The 26,943-nt window shown below is 34.3% G+C and overlaps 1 pseudogene; it reads left to right on the forward strand.

Moving 5' to 3' along the window:
• Nucleotides 1-1,085: 1,085 nt before the first annotated feature.
• On the forward strand, nucleotides 1,086-26,545 carry LOC149552205 (putative auxin efflux carrier component 1d; annotated as a pseudogene).
• The last annotated feature ends 398 nt before the right edge of the window (nucleotides 26,546-26,943 follow it).

Below are 26,943 nucleotides of genomic sequence, written 5' to 3' on the forward strand. Positions count from 1 at the left end.
TATTCAGGCATTCCTAGAAGCTTAGACACAGCGTTTGGAGAGTAGAACTTTGGAGAATGGAGGAGCTTGTTCTGTGAGTTTTTTGAGAAAAAGTGAATTAGCATCATAATTCGAGTAGACTCTTGTGATTTTACTTATGCTATTTCCACATCTTGCACTTCCTGTCTTCTTTGTGTCTTCAATATTTTTTTTGAGGAATTTCATATTTTGGTTGTATGCTTTCTCAATATGGGTAGTTAAAATTTATTTGAGAAAACTTTATATGCATAGATCTGAAGAGAACACGGGGCTAGGGTTTAAGTTGTAGCCAAATCCATTAGAAAATTATTGAGTAAATTTAGACATCAAATAGTTTATAGGAAAATTCTGAAAATTGAAACCTTTGAATGAATTATGTATATGTTCATTGTAAAATATACATCTTCATATTTTTAAATCTGCGAACGTATATATATATATATATATATATATATATATATATATATATATATATATATATATATATATATATATATATATATATATATATATATATATATATATATATATATATATATATATATATATATTTATATGCTGTGATACTTGATAAAACTCTGCATATATATATACATATATATATATATATATACATAGATATATATATATATATATATACATAGATATATATATATATATATACATAGATATATATATATATATATATACATAGATATATATATATATATAGATATATATATATATATATAGATATATATATATATATATAGATATATATATATATATATATACATAGATATATATATATATACATAGATATATATATATATATATACATAGATATATATATATATATACATATATATATATATATATATATACATATATATATGTGTGTGTGTGTGTGTGTGTGTGTGTGTGTGTGTGTGTGTGTACATATATATATTTAATTTAAAAAGTCGAATGACATATATCGCAGCGAGTGAATTCATAAAATCACATCGCGATTAATTGAATACATTTTAAAAATGTTATTTGAAATGCATTTAAAAAAACAAAAAAAAAACAAAATGGTATAAGTTATGATGTGTAGTGGGGACAAAATTTCTGTGCACCCACGCTTGTTTGCAGTGGGGTACCTGCGGTCACAGGAACTGCGATGTCAGAAGGTACCACGTACCACTGTCGCTGTAGGCCCTGCAACCGCAGGGTACTAGCGTGCGTGCCATAGTTTATATTCATATGTGGCAACGTTTGTATAAAGAGAACATTACATTCAATTTTAAATTTTATTTTTTATGAAATGTTAATATTAATAAGTATTTATATATATTTATATATGTATGTGTATATATATTTATATATAAATAAATAAATAAATAAATAAATAAATAAATAAATAAATAAATAAATAAATAAATATATATATATATATGTATATATATGTGAATATGTAAATATGTTATTAATGTTAGGATAAACCACAGACAGAAATAAAAAACTACATGCAAATATAACCAATAACAGAAAATAATAGAACACATAGAAATGAACACAAGGCACCAAGATTTAACATGGTTCACTCAATCCCTGGGCTACGTCCACCAAACAACAAGTCTAATCTTATTAAAATCCAGTGATTACAACTTGATTACAATCCGTAATCCCTTACAGCTCAATATCGCCGCAAGAACCAATTTTGTATCACAACATAATGAAAAATACCCAACCCTAAGCCCTTTTATACAAGTATTAAACTGCTTTAGGGTTATAACATGTCGGCCATATGTCGGCCATAATATGTCGGCTACCATGTCAGCTACGACCATGTACAGTACTTTCCTGATCAGTCACAACAATCTAACAATCTCCCACTTGGGGACTGATCAGGCTCCACACTAAACAACAATCTCCCACTTGGAGACTGATCCTGTAGCAATAAAACTACCACATAGGGCTCGCACTGGATCAAACCACCCTGGACTTTGCTGTTCTTTTATTCATGTTCAGTCTAAAAGACCAACCAAAGTTGAAGAGGAGTTCAACTTCTCTCTTGTTACAACCTTTGTCAACATATCTGCTGGATTGTCATTGGTATGTATCTTCTCTAGCTTTAACTGTCCATCCTCCAAAATTGACCGAATGAAATGGTACCGCAACTATATGTGTTTGGTCTTAGAATGCAGAGCTGAATTCTTAGCAAGATGAATGACACTCTGACTATCTGTAAAAAAATAATTATCCTTCTGAGGATGTCCCAATTCTTCCAAGAAGAACTGAAGCCATATCATCTCCTTGGCTGCCTCTGTAGCAGCAACATACTCTGCCTCTGTAGTGGATAAAACATTAATCTTCTGTAACCTAGAAACCCAGCTCATGGCTGCCCCACCAATAGTAAAGACATAACCTATAGTACTCCACCTGGTATCAATATCCCCTACCAAATCTGAGTCAACATAGCCCTTTAAATCAGTAGTAGAGCCCCCAAAGTGTAAACACTTATTGGATGTCCCTCTCAAATATCTAAGAATCCACTTGACAACATTCCAATGCTCAAATCTTGGATGAATCATATACCTACTAACGACTCCCACTGCATGTGCAATATCTGACTTAGTGCATACCATAGCATACATCAAACTTCCTACAGCTGAAGCATAGGGTACCTTGGACATCTTATCCTCCTCTTCCTGTGTCTTGGGACACATCTCCTTAGTCAATTTCAAATAACCAGGTAAAGGTGTGCTGACAGATTTAGCATTCTCCATACAAAAATGTTGCAACACCTTCTTAACATAATCAGCCTGAGATAGTGTCAATGTTCTGTTCTTCGTATCTCTGCAAATATTCATACCAAGGATTTGTTTTTCTGCCCCCAAATCCTTCATAGAAAATGCATGTGCTAACTGGCATTTTAACCCCTTAATATGATCCATGTTAGACCCAGCTATAAGCATATCATCAACATATAGACATAAAATAATGTAGCTATCATCATCCAACCTCTTAAAATAAACACAATAATCTAAATGACACCTGTTACATCCATGCTCATGCATAAAACTATCAAATTTTAGATACCATTGCCGAGGTGCTTGCTTCAAGCCATATAAACTTTTCTTCAATTTGCACACTAAGTTCTTCTTACCTTTGACTTCAAAACCTTGTGGCTGAGCCATATATATTTCTTCATTCAAATCACCATGAAGAAAGGTTGTTTTAACATCCATCTTCTCTAAATGCAAATCTTCAGTAGCCACAAGACTTAAAACAGTACGAATAGAAGTCATTTTAACAACAGGAGAAAATATCTCATCAAAATCAATTCCCTTTTTCTTTGCAAATCCTTTTACAACTAACCTGGCCTTAAATCTTTTCTTACCTCCTTCCTCTTCTTTCAACCTGTAAACCCACTTATTCTGTAAAGCCTTTTTACCCGCAGGCAACTTGCACAAATCCCATGTCTTATTTTTCAGCAAAGAGTCCATTTCATCTTTCATTGCAGACTCTCACTGAATCTTAGTATCCACCTGCACAGCTTCATCATAACTTTCAAGTTCACCAGCATCAGTAAGTAAAATAGAATACAAAGAGGGAGAAAAACTTTGTGGAGGTCTAATTTTCCTTGTTGACCATCTAACATTTACTAGTGTTTGTGGTATTTGTTGTTGTAGTTGTTGCATATCATGAGGAATGGCTAGAACATCAGCTTTTGGAGTATCATCCATCACTACATAATCATCTTCTTTCTTCTCATGTTGCTGCAACAAATCTTTGTACAACACTTTCTCATTGAATATGACATCCGGACTTGTAACAATTTTAAGATTTTCAAAATCCCAAAGCCTATAACCAAATTCATTAATGCCATATCCAACAAAGACACATTTCTTTGATTTTGCTTGTAGCTTGGTTCTATTTTCAGAGTCTATATGAGCAAAAGCTTCACAACCGAAGGTCTTGAGAAAAGAATAACTCACCTTCTTACCAGTCCATGCTTCCTCTGGAATACCATAGCCCAAAGGAGTAGAGGGACCTCTATTAATAAAATATACTATAGTATTGACAGCCTTTGCCCACATGTGTAAGGGCAACCCAGCATGCAACCTCATGCTCCTTGCATGCTCCATTATAGTCCTATTCATGCGTTCAACCACTCCATTTTCCTGTGGAGTCCTTGGAAAATTTTTTTGTCTATGAATATCATTAGTGGAGAAATAATCTTCAAATTCATGACTGCAATACTCACCACCATTATCAGATCTGAGACATTTTAATTTCTTACTCGTCTCATTTTCAACCAAGCATTTCCATTTCTTAAAAGTTTGAAATACATCATATTTCTGTCTAAGGAAATAAACCCATACTTTTCTAGTTGCATCATCAATAAATGTAACATAATAATTAGAGCCACCAAGGGAAGATACCTGAGCTGGTCCCCATACATCTGTATGCACAGGCTCTAATTTTTCCTTTTTGTTTTCCTTCCCTATCTTTACAAAACTCACTCTCTTTTGTTTTCCATACACACAACTTTCACAAAAATCCATATTCACACATTTTAGACCTGGTAAAAATTTCTTTTAATGAAGTACTTTTATACCTTTCTCACTCATGTGCCCAAGTCTATTGTGCCACAACGCTGTATCAGAATCTATAACAACTATTTGTTCTCCCTGCTCAACTGCAGCAATTATTCCTGAACATTCATTTTTCTTCTAAACAATCAAAGTAGAAGGAAAAATATGACCTGTACAAAGATATAAGGTGCCTACTTTCACACCTTTTGCTACTACAAGGGAACCTTTTGAAACCTTCCAATTTTTATCATTAAAAGTAACTACACAACCCTCATCACCGAGTTGCCCTGGTGAAATTAAATTCCTACTTAGTTTTGGAACATATCTTACCTCATGTATTAGCCAATGATTCCCATTCTGCAACTTAATCTTAATTTTTCCCTTTCCAACAATCTAACAGGGTTCATTATCCCCCAAATAAACAAGCCCAAAATCCCCTTGGACATAATCAATGAAATAACCTCTATGAGGTGTAGCATGAAATGAAGCACCAGAATCTAAAATCCATGAATCAGCAACACTCTCTAAAGATAGAAGCAAAGCATCCTCTTCGGATTTTTTCCTTACCACATTTTCCTCCTTGTCTCCATCTGATTTATCTCCTTCATTTTTATTTTGATTCCAACAATCTTTCTTTTTGTGCCCTGGTGTCCCACAGTTCTAGCAATCATTTGGTCCTCTCGATTGGGACCTCTTCCCCTTTGACTTTCCTCTTGATTTTCCATGATTTCCACAGTTACTTCCTCTTTCAGTCATTCTACCCCTGCTTTGTGCATTTAAAGCACTTCTTGATGTAGATCCACTCGAGGATTTCCTACGAGTTTCCTCACTTAAAATAACACCGATCACATCATCATATTTTAGGGTACTAGATCTAGGAAAAGAATCACTCATAGCCATTACCAAGCCATTCTAGCTTTCAGGTAAAGAACACAAAATCAAGAGAGCCCTAATTTCTTCATCAAAATTGATACCCATTTACCGTTGCACCAAAAGCCATGACTATTAGTGAACATGGAACACCACATAATTAACCACCTGTGGGCAAGGGAGCATGTCGCATCACCCAACAATCTCCCCCTCGACGCACATACCAGGTGCTTACGTGGGTCAAGAAGGCACCAGGGAGATTTGAACCCATGACCAGGCCAAAACCAAGCTTTGATACCACTTGTAGGGCCCATTTACCATTGCACCAAAAGCCATGACTATTAGTGAACATGGAACACCACATAATTAACCACCTGTGGGAAAGGGAGCGCGTCGCTTCACCCAACAATTAATAAATTTAAATTATTATGTAATTGATAAATGATTTAAATTAAAGGTTCATTTTTATAATGATGAATTATTTTATAATATTACAGTTCAACTATTAAGATTTAATATATGAAATTTAATTGGTAGTTGATGGGGGAAGTTTTCAATATAACATTTATACAAATAAAATATTATTAGAAAATAGATTTTTTTAGAGTTATAAAGGAAAACCTTTATCCATCTAAACAATACATGGGTTGGGAAAAACGTACAAAATGTTCCTCCATTCATTATCCAAATTTGAAAACGTAAACTGAGACCTCTGTATTTAATTCAATGATGTAATTTTTTTTAGCAAAACCAAAACATGTGTTTGTATTGTGTTTTCTCTATGCTATTTGTTTTGAGTTTTGTGTTGACTAGTGTTGACCAGTTATAGGACGTCTACTAGAGGCTTGGGGGTTATGATTGTGATGTCTTATTTTTGATCTTTATTAACCCAACCATGGTTATGTGATGGAATGCTCTATGTAATATTTGTAATTACTGATTGTTATAGTTGAGATTCTATGTATGAGACACTTGACTTAACTATTTTTGAGTCATCGATCAATTATCCTTGGTTTATTTTCTAGTCACCATGATGGGACTAAAATGTTGATTTATGATGTCATGTTGTGACATGTTTTGACTCAACCATTTTGGAGTCTTTGATCAGTATGATTTGAGATATATTTTGGATATTGAGAACCAATGGATACTTTTGATTATCAGTGATGCTTTAATTGCCAATAGAGAGCTGTTGCGGTCATGATTTTCTATGGATGCTTGGTCATGGATATTTGATGCTTTTATTATGCATATTTGATGTTCTTATTATGGATTATCTTTTATGATTTTGAGATTTATGATTCCATGAGCTTAGGGTAGGTTATTTTCTTGTAGTGTCAGGAAGTGGCTTGTAATGGGGGCTAGGGTCCTAAGAGGCTACTAGGGCAACTCATTGTAAGTTGTTTAAAAAGTGAAAATATTCACACCTAATACTAACTAAATGAACCTAAAAAGATAATTGTTTTGTTCTCGCCCATGCCTCAAGTGCTTGTACAAACTAGGATGGGAGTAGTGAGAATGCATGGTTACGACCTTGCATTCCATAGTATGCCTTGTCAGTATGAGAGGATACTAGTGGCTGCATGAAGATCAGTAGGGACCCATGGAGTTTAGCTAACTGCTAGAGTAACTTCTACACGATATATGCGATGACACTTTCCTGCTTGCATAGTAGGTTCTTACATGTCTTTGTGTGCCTCTAGGAATTAGATGTTAGTTTTGTGTTTGGAACCTTTGAGTTAGTATACTTTTAGGATTCTTGGACTTATAGCAATTTATGCTTTGTGATTTTGGATAGCCTATTTGGGACTTGAGATTATATCCTCAGCATGGTGGGAGTGGACCACTTAGGTTCCACACGGTTGGGTGGTAGTGTTTTTCCACTCTTATCATTTGAGACCCATTGAGACATCATGGCTGATGCATCCTTCATGATGGTGGATATGTATCCTTTCATTGATGATTAGCATATGTTAGATGATGTTATCTTATGCTTATATTTGCATGTTAGATTACTTTCTGTATATGATGTAGTATATGTTAGGAGTGACATTCCTACTATGTTGATACTGATGATCTCTTTGATGATTTGGAATGTTACACATGGAGGGATAACTAGGATCCACGATGGTCTAATGATGCTATTAACGATTGGGAGGAATTGTGCACTTAGTATATTATGTTTGATCTTTATGATGGATGTATATATCTTCTATGATGATGTATCAAGTGTATCCTGTGATTAACTTTATTTGATGTATCATGGATTAGAATAGGATGATGTACCTTATTCCACATATGTATATTCTTTTAAGCTTTTTCATACCCTGTGACATGTATAGTGGATAATTGAGCATTTAGAAATGTAATGTATAAACATTGGACTTGTCATTATTATTTCATGTGGTTGTTGTGTTAGATAGATCCAATAATGTTAGTTGATTTAGATGTAATTCAACGTTAAGGGATCCTTAAAGAATGTAATCTGTTGTGTATGTTATGTTTACTTTTAGATGGACATTGCTATTGCTTTCGTTATTGTGTGGTATTTACTTTCATGTAAAAAAAAAAATACTACCAAACTTAGTGAAATTCTAGGTTAATTCTTTGGATCCCTTGGTGGAGCATTACATTTGGTATCAGAGCCCGAGTTTCTACATTGGGAGCTCTAATTATTTTGGAACAACTAGAACTTTGAACTATTAAGTGTATCTTTTCAAACTAGAAATTAGGTGAACTGAAACAGAACCTGAACTGTTACTTGTATATTTTTCATACTTCAACACTTAGCTTTCAACACTAAATTTTTTACTTAAATTGAACTTAGATTGTTGCAAACATGTGTCTTCTAATTGTAATAGTACTTTATACTATTGTAGGATGGTATCTGGGACTAGGTCTTCTATTAGAGGCTATGGTAGAGGCCGTGGTTGAGGTCATGGTCGTGGCAGAGCTATTAGTGTCCATGAGTCTGCTCATGAAGAGAGCATAGGAGAGCACACTAGTAGGCAGTAGGAAGAGAGCCGTAGAGAGGACCAAGCTAAGTTTGAAGAGGTTGATTTGAGATAGATGATGTAGACTATTCTTGATCATCTACCTCTTGTTCAAGATTAGCCCAAAGCACATTAGACAAAACAAGAGCATAGACCCAGGTCTAGGAGTCCTCAGACGGATCGATAGAGGTCCATTGTGTCCACTTAGATGAAGGATCTTTCAAGATCCAAGGTCAAGCCTTTCAATGGGCAAGGTTCTGGTTATGTGGCCGAATAGTGGCTTATTTCCCTTGACAAGATTTTTTGCCTACAGGATTTTGACTGTAATGTTAAGGCAAGATTTGTGATCACCAATTTGGAGAATTTTGGGGCCACTTGGTGGACAATTGAGGAGAAGAAGCTAGGAATCGATATGAGCAGTGTCACGTGAGAATTATTCTTAAAGAGTTTCTGTGAACGATTCCTACTAGAGGAATGGAAACAACAAAGGACAGATGAATTTCATAATCTCAAGTAGTACACTATGTCAGTGACTGAGTATGAGCATAATTTTATGAGCTCATGTCTTTTTCAGGATTCAGTGAAAATTTAGCTCAGTTGTCACAACACTTTATTAGGGGTTTGAACAACTGTATAATTGGGGGTCTCAAGGTATTTAAGCCAAAAAATCTCAAGGATGCAGTACGTCAAGCTATCCTTCTTGAGAAAAGTGTCAACCTTGGTCAAGGAGGTTTTGTAGGAGTGGTAGCAGCATCAGGATCTAAAGGCAACTACAATTTGGGTGGTAAAAGGAAGCCTTCTTTTTCTAAGGGGAAACAATATTAGCAGCAGTCTTAGTAGACACAACAGTAGAAGGGATCAAATTCTTAGGGTCAACGTGGTGCCAAAGGTTCTAACTCCAAGAACAACCACAATGCTCAGTGCAATAAACAAAATCAGTCCAATTAGCCAGCTCAGAGTAGTCAATCTTTTGCTAGCAGGAACAACCGTCAGTAATCAAATGCACCACCTATGGGTAAAGGATCTGGCAAAAATATAAAATGTTTTTCATGTGGTCAATTTGGACATTATGCATAGCAAGAACCTCAGTTTTTAGGACCTAGGCCTACAGTTTCAAAGCCTACAATTGGAGATGTAGGTAGAGCTCATAGAGTATTTGCAGCAGTAGATCACCATTAGGCAGATCATCAGGGAACAATGGTTGAGACCATAGGTGCTATTTGAGGTATATCTCTTTCAGTATTGTTTGATTCAGGAGCTACAGATTCATTTATTTCACCATCTATAGTTTTTAAGTGTAAGTTGGATGTAGTGAAGCAAGATCATGGTTGGCAAATAGAACTAGCCTCAGGCATTAAGGTCTCTATAGATTCTGTAGTTCATAAGTGTGGGCTTAGCTTAGGAAGCTTTTTTACTACAGTGGATCTTCGAGTCATACCCCTTGGTTCCTACGATGTGGTTTTGGGTATGGACTGGCTTGGGTCTAATAGAGCTAGTATAGATTGCAGGAAGAAGATTATTATGTGTCAAGATGACCAAGGGATTGATGTGAAGATAGTTGGGATACCAAAGCCTATATCTTTGCAGATGATTTCTGCTATGTAATTGAAGCAGAGTTTTCGTAAGGGATGTCAGATATTTTCTATTATGGTAAATGATCTTGATGAGGAAGATCCCATGAGGAAGGCTTTAGATCACTCAATTTTATAGGAGTATGCAGATGTTTTTCCAAGTGAGATTCCAAGCATGCCTCTGAAGAGGGACATCAATTTTAGTATTGATCTGATTTCTAGAGCAGAGCCTATCTCTAAAGCTCCTTATCATATGACTACATAGGAATTGGGTGAGTTACGTCTTCAGCTAGAGGAACTTTTGACCAAAGGGAGCATTTAACCTAGTGTATCACCATGGGGAGCTCTAGTGCTCTTTGTGAAGAAGAAAGACAGTTCTTTGCACCTTTGTATTGACTATAGACAGTTGAATAAGGTGACTATTAAGAACAGGTATCCTTTAGCTAGGATTGATGATATATTTGATCAGATCAAGGGAGCTACAGTATTCTCCAAGATTGACCTTAAATCAGGATACCACCAACTTTGCATTAAGGAAGATGATATTCACAAGACCGCCTTTTGAACTTGCTATGGGCATTATGAGTTTATAGTGGTACCTTTTGGGTTGACTAATGCTCCATCAGTTTTCATGATTTTGATGAATGGTGTATTCTGATCTTATCTGGATAGGTTTGTATTTGTGTTTCTTGATGACATATTGATATATTCTAAGTCTTAGAAGGAGCATGAGGAACATTTGCGATTGGTATTGTAGTGTTTAAGAGACAATCACCTTTATGCCAATGCAGCTGAGTGTGAATTCTTCAAATCGAAGATTCAGTATTTAGGGCATTACAGAATGCATCAAAAGGGGTCATATGTTAATCTATGACTCCTTTTGATGCATTTCAAGATAACATATGTCCCTAGGGGCCCTAGGATCCCTAGGGACCTATTTTTTTGGTTCAAATACATCAAAAGAGGTCATAGGTTAACCTATGACCCCTTTTGATGCATTTCATGACAACAATTAGTTGTTTCAAATGTGTTGAAAGGTGTCATACGATAACCTATGACCAATTTCAATGCATTTCATGACAAAATATGTCCCTAAGGGCCCTAGGACCCCTAGGGACCTATTTGGTTGGTTTGAATACGTTGAAAGGGCTCATAGGTTAACCTACAATCTATTTTGGTGCATTTCATGAGAACATATGTCCCTAGGGGCCCTAGGAATTTGGTTGGTTTGAATTCATCAAAAGGGGTCATAGGTTAATCTATGACACTTTTCAACACATTTCATGAGATCATATGTCCCTAGGGGCTTGAAGTCCCCTAGGGACCCATTTGGTTGGTTTGAATGCATCGAAAGGGGTCATAAGTTAACCTTTGACCCCTTTCGATGCATTTCATGACAACATATGTCCGTAGGGGTCCTAGGACCCTTAGGGATCAATTTAGATGGTTTGAATTCATCAAAAGTGGTGATACAATAACCTATGACCCCTTTCGACACATTTCATGACAACATATCTCTCTAGGGGCCCTAGGACACCTAGGGACCTATTTGGTTGGTTTGAATGTGTCAAAAGGGGTCATACGATAACCTATGACCCCTTTCGATGTATTTTATAACAACATATGTCTCTAGGGACCCTAGAAGCCCTAGAGATGTTGAAAGGGGTTATAGGTTAAGCTATGACCCCTTTTGGTGCATTTTATGACAACATATATCCCTAGGAGTCCTCTTTGGTTGTTTCAAATGCGTTGAAAGGGGTTATATGATATCGTGTGACCCCATTCAACACATTTCATGACAACATATGTCCCTAGGGGCCCTAAGACCCCTAGGGGCATCGAAAGGGGTCATAGATTAACCTATGACCCCTTTTGATGCATTTCATGACAACATATGTCCCTAGGGGCCCTAGGACCCCCAAAGACCTATTTGGTTGTTTCAAATGCATCAAAAGGGGTCATACGATAACATATGACCCCTTTTGATGCATTTAATAACAACATATATTTCTAGGGGCCTTACAACCCCTATGAACCCATTTGGTTGGTTTGAATGCATTGAAAGGGGTCATAGGTTAACCGATGAGTCCTTTCGATGCATTGCATGACAACATATGTCCCTAAGGGCCCTAGGACCCCTACACACCCATTTGGTTGGTTTGAACTCATTGAAAGGGGTCATAGGTTAACCTATGACCCCTTCTTGTGCATTTCATGACAACATATGTCCCTAGGTGCCCTAGGACCCCTAGGGACCCATTTGGTTGGTTTGAATGCATTGAAAGGGGTCATAGGTTAACCTATGACCCCTTTCGATGCATTTCTTGACAGCATATGTCCCTAGGGGCCCTAGGACCCCTAGGGACCTATTTGATTACTTCAAATGCATCGAAAGGGGTCATAGGTTAACCTATGACGCCCTTCAACACATTTCATGACAACATATGTCCCTAGGGGCCCTAGGAACCCTAGGGACCCATTTGGTTGGTTTGAATGTGTTGAATGGAGTCATAGGTTAACGTATGACCCCTTTTGATGCATTTTGTGACAATATTATATTTAATAATAATGATATAATATTGTATATTTTAATATAATAATAATATATTACTAGATTATATAACAATAATAATCTTATATATTACTATATTATATTTAATAATAATAATCATATATATTACTATATATGATAATAACAATCGTATAATATTACTATATATATTTAATAATAATAGTTATCATATATATTATAAGAGTTATCATATATATTACCACTATTATATTTGGTTATAATAATAATTATATTTATTACTATATTATATTTAATAATAATAATAATAATAAGATATATTACTATGTAAAATAATAATAATATAATATTACTATATATAATAATAATAATAACAATAATAATCATAGTCATATATACTAATAATTTATAATAATAATCATATGTAATAATAATAGTTAATCATAATAAAGCTCACACTTCCCAAATTTTGGTTTCCCTCCAAAATTTGGGTGGTTTCCCTCCAAAATTTCAAAAATTTAGGCTGGGCTATGAATGCTTGAAAGAATTAGCCACCAATTTTTGGGTACCTGATTTCATATTAGGTATCCAATTTGGTATCAAATACTTGATTTGAAATTGGGTACCCGATTAGTCTTGGTATTTACCAAATGTGTTTGGTCAACTCAAAAAACATGTTCTAGAAAGGTTTCACCGACTTTTAGATTTCGAGTAGTCATTTGACAATATTATTTTCATTGAAATTCAATGAAATGAAAAATTATTTTTTATAACACTCTCAAGATTCTATCGATATAATTGCTATCAAATTCTGATTTTGATAAGTATTTATTAGATGATTTTGAATGAAGATGACTATAAAGTGCTAATTGACATCTAATTGAAAAAAAGCTATAACTTTCAAATGGTATAACATTTTTGAAATCCAAAAGTTGCATCAAATTCTATGCTTCACCTAGCATAAGGAAAAATAAATAAATTAATTTGGTAAAATTTTGAATTAGTTAAGTTGGTTAGATATAGGATTTTTTTTTATTCTCAAAAAGTTATAGTAGAAAATTTATATTTAATTATTTATTTGGAATGAAAATACCCAAAAATATGTGTCACATCCAAGCATGAGTCTACTTTTTATATCTATAATTAAATTAAAAAAAATATCATTTGATTTTGATTAGGGTGGTCAAACATACACCTACTTTTTATTTTCGCCCTGAAATTTTTGTAATACTGCATTAATATCCAAACTTTTGACCAATCATTTTCTCCATACAAGGCCTAGTAGTTTAGAAACTACATTCAATTTCCTACAAATTATTTTCTTACAAATTTTTGATATAAAGTCCAAAACCACTTTAAAATTATGTCTCAAGTTGACACACTACTACATTTGACCTCATTTTTCTACCAAATTTTTTGACCATCAATTAAAAAGGATTAGGTTGGTTGGATTGTAGAAGGAAATTTTTCTCTTTTTTAAAAATCTAACCCATGTTGGTCAAAATTTTGACCAACACGGGCTTTAAATTTAAAATGAAAAATCATTTGATTGAGTACGCGAAGGAGCTGGAGGATGGTTAAGGGTTTAAGTTTTAATTTGTGAATGCAGGCCACAACATATCAAATTGGGAATGAGAGGCTTTGTATGGTTGATTCAAGGCCTTCCCTTGCAAAATCCCACTGAATATTCCATCAATATCATGCATGTCAAATGATTGAAAGCCCCTCTATTTTCATCAAAAGATATCACATCACCCAATTTGCCAGTGAAGTTTGAGATTCTACTTGAAGAGTATAAGGTGTCCATGGAGTTTGTTCATAGGATAGACGAAGCACTGGATAAATTCTATGCATTTTACCATTTGTTTTCCCTTACCGGAGAAGATAAGTTGTGGTGGATTATTGTTGACACTGCCATCATGGCGAGGGCTTTTGAGTTTGCTAAAGAGGCACTTCATGAGGTAGCACAAGCAACATCAACCATTCTTGTTGACCAAGTCAACTCCCCTATTTCCATTAACCAGTAACAAAGTGAGAGATCTAAGAGATCAAGCTAGTGGATTGACAAATGGACAACTATAGATGAGCTCTGGGCCACCACTTTCTTTCCACAAGATGGCTGGAAATGTAGTATGAGAATGAATCAAGCAAAGGCCATTGAGAATGGAAATGTTGCTTAGTGGTGTAGGGTTCAAACCTTCGATGAACCCAACCCTAATTTCTAGTTTGAGGTTGATGTTCATGAGTTTTTGGAGGGAAATGATGCACTTCTACGAATTGGTGTGGCCAACGACTACCCTGTCACTGTGCATGTGTTTTTGATGGAGTCCATGGAAGTCATCTATTCTTAGGAGGGACTCGAAACTGGGACCTCCTTAGGGTTGGGTTACCTACTACCCGACATTGTGAAAGAGTACATCAAGTATTCGCTAGGCTAAAACAAGGCTACCCTAACTAATAATAATGTTGTGGAAGGTCTTCTTGGGCACTTGATCAGGTACCTTGCCTTTCTAGGGAATATTTGTGTGATTTGTGTGCACAAACAACTTTTAGATGTTCTATAGAGTAGTACCTGTAGTGATATTTGCAAGGCTAGAAACCAACATTATGAGGATGCAATTGCGAGGGTTTTGTTTGAGATGAAGATTTTAGAGACAGAAAGGGCAAGTAGGAGAGAGCGTTATGTGAGAAACTTGTACAAAAAAATGACCAAGGGATGCTCAAGAATTGAGAATCTGTTGTGTATGGTTATTGTGGATGAACCAAAAAGTGGGAAGTGTAGAGATGATGGTTTTCTTTGTTACACAGAGGTAGTTTGCAGAGTAATGATAATGAAGTTAAGGAGCATAGCATTGGCTCTACAAATCCTAGTTTTTGACTTATGGATTGATGATGCTGAGAGTTTTTAAATAAAACCCTAAAAGCATGTAATTAACAAATTTCTAAGTTAAATCAGCCAGATTTTAACAAATTAAGAATGCTCGCTTAGTCTGCCATTTTCAAATTATCAGTTAAAATCTCATGTCTAGCCGAATCTCTTTCTAAAATTTGAAATGGATTTTGTGGAAAATTATGAATATTGTTGTAATGGGAAAAAACCCTCTATCGTTAGACTATCAAGACTCAAAACCCTTAAATAAATTAGGATCATATCTTTTCCTTTTCATCTGCAATTATGGAGGAGAAAACTTATTCTGGGCATCTTTTGTCATACATGAAATGTGGGATGATTTATTTATCATCTGTTTCACATTTGAATTCAAAACTGATTCCCTAAACTTTGCCATGAAACTAAAATTGAGATTGAAAGAACTGGTTAAAGTTTTGGTGAAGAGGCAAAAATGGTTGCACAATTTGATGTTTCTTGGTTTGAGATTACTGCTGGGGTTAGTCATGGCATTGGCATTTATTCGTAGCCACATTGCAAAGGGGCAAAAATTGATGGGGAAGTGGAAATGAGGAGCTAAATCAATAAGTCCAAGAGCTATCTAAGAAGGGTTGGTTTAAGAGTGTTGAGGCTAGCTTTACTTTGAGGCTGCCCTTGCATATTTTGTAATATAGTTATTGCTAGCTCTTGAGTACCACAAAATGATGTAGTCACAACTTTTTATTTGAATTGGGGAGACATTTATAGAAGTTATATTTTCATTATCAAGATATGTTATGGACTAAAATTTGATCCCCAATTTTGAAACTAACCTATGGAGTTTAGTAAACTTATAAGGTTGTGAGTAGAAACTTAACCATTCTATAGTTTTTTTCATTGTAAGGTTGATAGATTTGAGTGAAACATCTTCAACTTGATAGGTGATTTGATTATATAGGTTTTCACAAGGCCCGCCAAACATATGAAGAATATATACCTGAACATTTTAGTTTTGGACACAAAGGAATGGCTCAAGAGGAAATCAATCACAAGGAAGCTCCTGCTCCCCTTGCAAGCATCTCTGAGTTCGGTTCTAGTTTAATAGCCGAGCTTAATTCTAAAGGCCACGACGATTCCAAATTCACAAATATGCCTCATGCCAATGTCATGACTAGACTTATTCTTATCATGGTGTGGAGAAAGCTCATTTGCAATCCTAATACATATTCCAGTCTTATAGGCCTCACTTGGTCTCTCATCACCTTCAGGTTTATTTCTTGCTTCTACTACTATTGTGTTGTATCAAATTGTTCTGAAGTGAGTAATGAATATATTAGAGTTCTTTGTTTCCCACTATTGATTAACAATTATTCTAGCCATAACCTATTGCTCTATACAATTTTTGTAACAATTTCTTGCTGTTTCTAAGGTTACCATTGTTTATGGTTTATGTTATATAGTTCTATCTATAGGGGAAGAGACCCAGTAGCCACCCAAGCTAACTTTGTACATCTAGATCTCCTAAATCATAAGTCAAATTATGCCAACTTTTTTAGTAGACCTCCTTAGTGATTGAAGAGCTTAAAGCTAAGGTTTCAACATTTTGGCATTTACAGATCTCTCTGTAGAGGCCGTGGAATGAAAAGCAGTCAAAAAGTGCCATCACTCACATGAAACCAATTATGTTCACCCCTCAATAGTTGCTCACTTAAAAAATAGTACTTGTGTCACAAATGGATGAATTAGGAACCAAGAAAGTTAAAAGATGATCAACTATTAGTACATATGTGATCGGCTATTACTACACATATTATCATTTTTTTAGACTTTTTAAAAGTAATAATTGTAGAGTACCTATTAGAAAATCCTCACAATAATTAGACCCTTAACGATTATTGGGTCTCCTCCCCTACTGCCATATGGCCTTTTGTATAGGATTAAGTGGACGAGGGAAAATATTACTTTTGAGGATTGTACACAAAACAATGAATTCTTTCAGTTAACAGAATTAAATCTATAGGCTGCTATGATGGAGCACATGACCTTATACTTGTGAATATTAGGATCCATGTTAATCAAATATCATCTTTATGTGAATTTCTTTTGAGTAAGTGAAAGGGAATACAAATTTTCAAAGTGTGTAAGGATTCTTATGACATATAGGTGTATGAATAAATGAATCTATGTTGTTTTGTATCAATATCAAACATCTCTGATATATTTTCATGATTTTATAATCATTTTTGCAGATGGAAAGTTGAAATTTCTGCCATCCTAGAGTAGTTAATAAGAATATTGTTTGATGCTGGTCTTGGTCTAGCCATGTTCAGTTTGGGTATGTTTTGAATCCTTCTCTATCTCTTTTTTTGAGGAGTTATTCTGCATATCCTAGAGCATGGCTTAGCCAAGACTTGTAAACATCTAAGATTGGATTAAGATTTTAGTGAGTTTGTCACATAGAAATAAATTTTACATTATTGTAATGGATTCTCTAATATTGTGCTTCAAGTTTCCTATTTGGGTCACAAGACTATTCATGGCATTGCAACCCAGAATCATAGCATGTGGGAATTCAAATGTAGCATTTGCAATGGTAGTCAAGTTTCTTACTGGGCCAACTGTAATAGCTACAACTTCTATTCTTGTTGGTCTAAGGGGAGTATTATTGCATGTTGCTATTGTCTAGGTATGTAGCTAAGTCATAGGATATGTCAAATTTCATCCATGAAGTTCAAATTTCAGCAAATTTTTATCCTTTCAAAACTTCTTCTGAATTATATGAATTTCAAACCTTGTGACGTAGGCATCTAGTAATGCTGCAAAACTTTTGAGTGGTACTTATTGGCAAAACCAGCTTAAATTAGGAACCATTTTTTCTCTCTAAATCTATTTGCTATTATTTTTCTCAATAATCAGAGATGCTCGATTTTTAGGTTTTCTATCTTAGAATTTAAGGGGTGATAGTAGAGATGTTCTTATATAGTAGTCTTATTCATCAACCATCTGGAGATCTCTAGGCTGTCTTGATTTTTGGTACTCAATATATGCATGTGACTTTTTCTTTTTTGACATTTGTAAAGCTCTTTTTTTTTTAAATAACACCATATTGCAATTATATTAGTTTCATTATTCTCTCCCAAAGTCACTCTTTTTTTTTCTTTTTCCTTTGAGTGACTGGACTAGTCACCTTCATCTTCTTTTATAGTTATAATTGTCTACAAATGTTCCATTCATATGAGCATCAATATAAGACCAATACAATTTCAAGCACAACAAGAGACTAGTACTAGCTTCTTTCAAGCAACTACACTAGAAACTACATATGGAAGACCAAAAATCACAAATCTAACTAGAAATTATCATGAATCACAACTTAGAGTTCTATATTAGATGTCCCTTTGGGTTTTGAACTTAGATATCTACAATGAAAACTCCTTGAAACAATAAAGCTGAACCCCTTGGAGGCTATCTTATTATTTTTGAAAGTTGGTCTCTTATTAATTTTTTCAGTTGTTTTTGGTGCAATTGATGTAATCTTCATATTGCCATTCAAAATTTGTTTCCTTGATTCTTTATCTTTTCTTTTCTGGGCATGGGAAACCATCCTTATTTATTTCACTCAAGAAACTATAAGACCTTGGGAGACTTTCAACCATGTCTAAGGTCAAACTCTTCCTTTTCTAAGAAATTTGGAACTCTTAAACAACCAAGGTTTGAACCTAGCCCTTGTGTGAGGCAATGCCCATCTCTACCAATAAAATATTTCCAATTCCAACCAAATTCTTCTCAATTTATTCTGATTGAAGATTTTGTTATCATCCATAAGTTATTTAACAACATATTAATTATTTTTGTTGTTTTTGTAAGGCAAAGTTGGATTCTTAGGTCTTCTAACATGTTTTATTTGAATGACACATGTAGCACTCCCTCAGGGAATTGTTCCATTTGTATTTGCTAAGGAGTACAATGTACATCCACTTCTTCCACCCTCTGCCAAATTTTTTCTACATCTTTTGAGGTTGTTTTCCAATTTCTTATGGAAAATCATGTGTAAAAGTAGGTGATAGTGTTATTTGTACTAGTGTTAGTCTCAAATCACTATTCCACTTTGCAAAAGCGTACAATTGTAGAGAAGAGTCTCTCAAACTCCCCTCCCTAATCTCTCAACATCTCTTTGTAATCATTTGGAAAACATTACCTTTGAAATTCCACCTATTTCTAGTCCATTTGTATTCAAACTCTTAATTGAAAAGTACATGTATGTAAAGACTATATTGCATACCTCGACTCAGGTTCAAGTAGACTATAGAGAGAAAATGAAAATAGTTGTCTTTTTCTACTATTTTTTGGCATGCAAGCACAACTGCAATTGGGTAGAAGCTTCCAAAGAGTTTGGTGGATACACTCTTCACTCTTGTCTAATGAATCCCTTGCCTCTACATACACTATCTGAAACTTTTTCCTACCATGGTTTTCCTCCATCCTCCTTTCTAGTTCCTTCCTCACTACTTGTAGAACATGCTTGTTGCAATCTAAAGAAAGATTGCACATTGTCATCAACACACTCACTTCCACTTCTTTCTTTGCAAAATAAGACCAAGGCCAGTCTACCAATTGTCCATTAGCACCCTCCACACCTACAAATTTGCTTCCACCATGAAATAGTGTATGCTCAACAGTTTGTAGGAACTCATCATCAATCTGAGACATACAAGGCTAGAAGATAAGAATAACAAATATAACTGCAAAGAATGTTTTCCAAGCTAAGCTCTTCAACAATCAAGATTTCACTAAACAAAAAAATGAAATATTTTCCTAACATCAGCTCCAGTCAAGTTTAAATGACACACTATAAGCATTGACTTGTTTAGAGGGTTCACGTGAAGCAAGTTTTTGGATTAGATTGTTTCATGTGAAGCAAGTTTTTATATTAGCTATTTTGAATGATTTTTACATCAACATTCAAATCACACTATGTGATCCATCATCAGGATGCAAGAAAACAAAGGAGGATCCATCATCAGGATGCAAGAACACAAAGGAGAAATAACCACACTATGTGATCCATCATTAGGATGAAAGAACACAAAGGAGGATCCATCATCAGGTTGTCTTGCATCTTGATGATGGATCCTCCTTTGTGTTCTTGTGTCTTGCATCCTGATGATTAATCCTCCTTTGTGTTCTTGCATCTTGACAATGAACACAAGGGAGGATCCATCATTAGGATGTTGTGCATCCTGACAATGGATCCTCCTTTATTTTCTTGCATCCTGACAATGGATCATGTAGTGTGATTCAAAAAATTGATGTAAATATTATTCACATAGTCTAATCCAGAAACTTGCTTCACTTATTAATGGATTTGTGGAAATATGATAGATTAGATGGTTCATCTGATCCTAAACAATCCAAAAATTAGATTGTGTTGTTCAAGTCAAACCATTAGAAACTTATCTTTATACTCACCCCAGTGCCAGAGACAATCAAAGCGTAGCTTTGTCCTATTTCTTCCTACCTCTGAATTAGTGACTGTGATCCATCCATTTCTAGAAATAGTAAATTTTTTATCTCAAATATGATGTCCACTACCTCTTCGTCCAATGATTCACAATCTGATGCTCTTAATGCCATAAGTGAAGTTAAGGGTCTAAATCCACCATTGAGTTCCTTCAAGTTGTTGTAGCCTTTGATGGTGTGGAATTTTAATGATTTGAGCTCTCCAAAATTATTAAGAAGACTATTCAGGTGCTCACATGCATCCATAAACAATTATTTCAAACAACTCAGCTGCCCAAATGATTGTGGAAGGCTCTGTAACTTTGAATAGTCACTCAAATTGAGAAGCTTAAAACCACATAGATTTCCAAAGCTCTTAGGTAATACAACTAGTTCTTTGCATTTAGTTAAAGAAAAAAATTGCAAAGAGGATAGAAATCCAAAGTTATGTGGCAAAAAAAGAAAATTCCCTACATTTAGCCATATTTAAAAATAGCAGCAATTTAAGTTGTCCAAAGGTGGGCATTTCTAATGGCCACACTGACTTCTCTTGTTGGCCTATTATCAAAAAAGAAAACAATGTCTAAAAAGGCCTCCTTTGAAAGATTGTCCAAACTTCTATATATTTCATCCACCACAAGTCCAATGTCTCCACCAACTACTATGGATTCCATGAAGAATTCCTTGAGAGACCTAACTTTAGAGGCACTGGAAAGGTGCTTTTTTAATTTGTGCCCAATTAGTTCTATAACTAGAGGAATACCACCACAAATATTCACAATCTCATCTATGCCTAGGGGAAGTGATGCATTGGCACTGCCTAGAGTTATATGAGTAGAAAATATCTTTCTTGTAAATAACTTGGCAAGACAAATGTTTTTATTTTTTCAAATAATGGGAAAAAACTGGGTTAGTGTTAAGTTCGGGGAATAAAATTGGTCAGGGTTAGGTTAAGGAAAAATTAAAAAACAACTGGTGCAATAATTATCGAAGTCCAAAAACCGTAATTTTTTAATTAAAAAAAATTGTCAGAGATTGCCAGAAAATCACAGTTTTCTTGATTTACTCATAATTTTCCACTCTAAAAACATTAGTAACAATCTACATCTTGCAAGATATTGCAATTTCAGCAACTACTAGCTATCATCAGTTTGATAGGCTGGGTGCAAATCCTTCTTTCATTCCTATTGTATTAAAAATTTATTATGATCTATGTCTTGTCCCATTTGTGCTAATTGAATGTTTTTGTTGATAAACTTTAGGCATCAACAAGAAAACTATAATAGTGCTTGCTATTTCACACATGGAAGGTATTTGGATGATATCATGTAGAATTTTTTTGTATTGCAACCACATTAATAGAAAGTTGTAGGAATATTATGTGTACGTTTTAATGAGGAAACTCAAGGGATATAAGACAATGCAATTTTATTTTTATTGTGGTTCCAAATTAATTAATTCTACAATTTGTAATATAATTATCTCACTAGAAGGAATGCTAAATGTTGAATTGCATTTGAAAAAGAATATAAAAGAGAATCATAGAGGGATAGCCATCGAGCTATTCTATAGTTTTCTTTGCAAAATAAATTTTTGAATAGTAGAAGGGATATATAATTTAGTTTCATAGCCTGATGCTCTATAAGTGTAGAAGTTTTGAATTTTTTCAGGTTATGTGATGTTCACATATATGTGCATGCTTTCTTAGGCAGTTACTAGGGATTCTATCCTTGTAAAATTTATAAAGATCAAGGATGCATTGAATCAATGTTTAAGGGATCTAGAAGAAATGGTTCCATAGGATTTATCCAGGCAGGTACGTGAGTAAAAAATGACTGCATCTAAATTTATGCATATAATGTACTACATAGAAGTTAGAAACTTAGAACTATGTTTTGATAGTTTAGAGTTGGATTACTTTAGATGGTATGGATGAGATGTAAAGGAAAAATTCAATTTGTTTGTGATCGAATTTCATTATCATTGCATAGCATGGTTGATCCCTACAAAAAAATTCACTTGACAATACTCCACTAGCTATAAAATATTTAATTACATTTGGCTTCCACACATATAACACTACATAGAAGCACAAGAAAATTAGTGGATAGAACTCCATTATTTTATTTATATGTTAGTGGTATTAAATATTTTAGAGATCTTACTGAAAAACATTCTGGCTTTATATGTACATTTTGAATTGACTCTTTTTCTTACAAAACATGCACCCTAAAAATGTCAAACTTTTAATTGGATTTTGTAAGTTTTCACTTTTAAGATTTTAACATTATTTTAGGAATGGAAATTTGACATCTCATGAAATTTATTCACCTCTCTTTCTTTCTACAACTCCTGCATCCACACAACTAATGAGACATTATGCTAGAAATATCTGTTCTTCTATTTTGAGAAGTAGGCCCACAACTTCTTTAAAAAAACATCAATAATCAGCAATGAATGTTTGACTTTAGACACATTAAGTGGCTTCACTAGACCACATAAGTCCACATAAATTAGGCCCAAGACTTTGGCGGTCTTCCATTCTTCCATTTTTGTGCAAGATGGGATGTAAAAACTGATTTTGCATGAGTATCAAATAGTGTAAATATAGTTATACTAATTATTGTTGGTCAAAGGCTTGATGCATCAGTTGATTGTCATTTTTTGTGTTACATATACCTAGATTACTGAGATTAAAATTTTAAATTCATTTCCCTTAATCCCTCACAATTTCTTGTTTCATTTTCTTACTTATTTACATGAATATACATGTACATGGTGTTTGCAAAGTAGTAAGTTCAAACAACCTATATTTAGTAACTTATGATACTTTTCATTGAGGATATTTGCATGTGTCTGTCCTCAAAGGATTAGTGAACAATGGGAAGAAAGTAGTAGAAAATGATATAAAAAGACTTACTAAGCTCCTCATGAGACAACTGGTAAAGGTAGATGGAATTACAGTTGATGGGGATGCCAAAGTGCGAAGAAGACTACAGGTAATTTCTAGTGCAAATCTCATTTTTTACTTGGTATTCCATATAATGAGAAATAAAGTTCTCTACATTGTCATGGGTTGTGGAATCTGCTACCTCTAAGCCAAAGGGTACTCATGAATATTAAGATAATGCAAAATCATTAATGTTGTTTGACAAACTACCTGATGGGTATTTGGAGTTTGTACTACTGAAGGTGAGCAAGTATTGTTGTTCTTTTAGGTGAATGCTTAGGTTAATAGAATTATGTTTGGCATGATTTGTTACTTGAGATACTTATGGACTATTCAGATTCATATTTTGAAATGAGGTAACTATAAAAAGATGACACTATCTAAGCAATTTTTCGAGAAGCATGCAAACCATCTACAAAGGAGTGGTCACTACCTTAAAGTTTAAGTAATCATAGTTGAAACATATAGAAAGAAAAGGAGAATCAACAATATTTGGAAAAATAGAGAAATCTATGAGACCAATATTTCATGGACAAAAGGGCATGGTAATTGATCATGAACCCCACCCCCCCATGGGTATTGTCATTAGCAACCTAAGATTTTGCATTATTTTCTAATGTACACAAACTTAAGGAAAACTAATAGAAAACATGGTAAATTTTCCAAGCAAAGCAAAAGAGTTTAGATGGATCATCATGATGCATGATCTTTTGCATCCTTGTACACTCTTTCATCGTGATGATGGATCATGGAGTATTATCTAAAACATTGATGGTTAAAAATTGGCACACAATCATTCCCAGAAGTGTCTCAACATTGTCATGGAATTATGCTATCTCTAAGCCAAAGAATACTCATGAATGTTGTTGGAATAAGTACTGATGGTATATGGAATTTGTACTCCTGAACATGAGCAAGTATTGCTATTATTTTAGGTCAATGCTTAGGTTAATGAGATTTTGTTGGCATGATTTTTTACTTGAGATACTTACAGACTGTTCAAATTCATATTCTACAATGAGTTAACTATTAATAGATGACACTATTAGGTAGGTTATAGAAATCAGTTTTATAAAACATTTGTGAGCTTGCAGTTTGCTTTGCTAGAAATTTTACCATGTTCTCTATTAGTTTTCATGAAGTTTGTATACATTAGAAAATAATGCATAAGTTTAGGCTGCTAATGACAATATTCATAGGGGTTGTGAGATGATCAATTACCATGTCCTATTGTCCATGAAAGAATGGCCTCATAGATTTCTATTTTGATAAGTATGAGATATTTTCCACATCAAGTCAAATTGTGATATTGCTATTAGGATTTAACCGTGTAGTTTTTGAGTCAAACTCATTGACTCATGATAGAAATATCACAATTTGACTTGTGTTTCCAAATATATTATATTGTTCATTGAACTTTTCTTTCTATAAGTTTGCACCATGATTATTTAAACTATAAAGGCAGTAACCACTCCTTTGTAGGTGGTTTGCATGCTTCTTTAGGAACTCAACCAATTTTAATTTTTTACTTTCCTACCAAACTAGCAGGTCTTTTTCATAAGGAGTATATTTTGCTTCTTTTTGTTCACTTTGAAATGCATAATGTCTTTTACATTTTCTTCCTCAGAAAATCTTTAGAATACCTTATTTACCATTAAATGTTATTTTATTGCTTTAGAAGTCATTCATGCTTACAATAATTTTTATCAATTGAGTTATTGATGCAAGTAGTGTAAATGGGTGAAATCTCTATGAGAGTCTCCCTTTTGATTCCTATTGTAGGAAGTTTATTTTAAATTAATCATCTCTCAGAGTATTGTTTAAAATATGGGAGAATGTATGTAGGTTAGGAGCATATAGAGGTGCATCGAGACTTTGGATGCTGTGAAAGTTCGCAATTCAATGCCAAAATCACTGTTGGATCACCCTGTAGTGACAAAAAAGTGGGAAACATTTGAGTTCACACCTCCTAATTCAACATCATCTGCCACTCCAAAGTGGGAGCTCTTTGATTAAGCATGAGGAGAATATGCATTATACCTTAGCAATTGTATTCCATGTATTGGTATTTAGGGTTTCCCCTATATTTTTATTGTGAATTATTTCTTATGTCCATTTTGATTTTTATCCTCATGAAATAAACAAGAATAGCCTGCTTGCCTCCTAATAGTATGGAGATGGAGGTAAACATATTGTTTCTAGTAGCATATATATTTGGTATTAGATTTGAAGCATCTCTCATAGTATCTGCAATATTTGCTATGATATGGCACTAGTATATTTGACCCCATTTTAGACCAAAATTTTTGACCATCTATTAAAATATTTTAGATTGGTCAGAATATGGTCAAAATTTTGACCAACACGAGCTGAACATGTTAAAATGAAAAAGGCAGGAGGTATATGGCTCATAGGGCTTGTGCATCTCGATTTTCAATTACTCATTCATTCATCCTGCAGGCCTCTCTGCATAACTCCTCATTAATATTGCCACAAGGATTGGGCATTGCATGAAAATTGGGATTTTATCTTTTTTTTGTGAGTAGGAATGGGGGATCATATGCAGCAAAGTAGTGTAGCAGTTTTTGATCACGCAGGTGGTTTGGGGGAAGCCGACAATGCCGCCATGTCCCAATGGTTGAAGTCTACTGGCTTGCAGCATTTGGCTTTTAATGGACTCAATTAGAGATTTATTCCAAATTTTCTTGCATAGGTTAGTTTTATTTTTTGTTTTCTTTCATTTTGTCTTTCTTTTCACCTTCTATTTTACTTACATTTTCTTAGAATAATGCGGGGAGTTTTGGGTGGTGGAGCTTTTGAAATACAAGGGTATATTTTGGTAGGAAGCCCTTCATAGTTGGTTATGGGGGAAGGAATGTAGTTAGTACTTGATTTAAAATTAATTTAGGGAAAATATAGCTATAGTGCTAAACATTTTGGCAATAAAACCTCGTGTTATTGCTGATTTGTAGAAAATGCACCCTAGGCATTCCAATGTTTGGCATCAAACCCTCTACATAGAGTTGTTTTGTAGAGAATATTCTTAAATTGCTTGTATTATTATCTACTACTGGGAATGTCATG

This window comes from Cupressus sempervirens, chromosome 6 (assembly GCF_028749045.1).
Source record: "Cupressus sempervirens isolate cs-2001-9-10 chromosome 6, ASM2874904v1, whole genome shotgun sequence".
In the NCBI taxonomy this organism is placed as follows: Eukaryota; Viridiplantae; Streptophyta; class Pinopsida; order Cupressales; family Cupressaceae; genus Cupressus; species Cupressus sempervirens.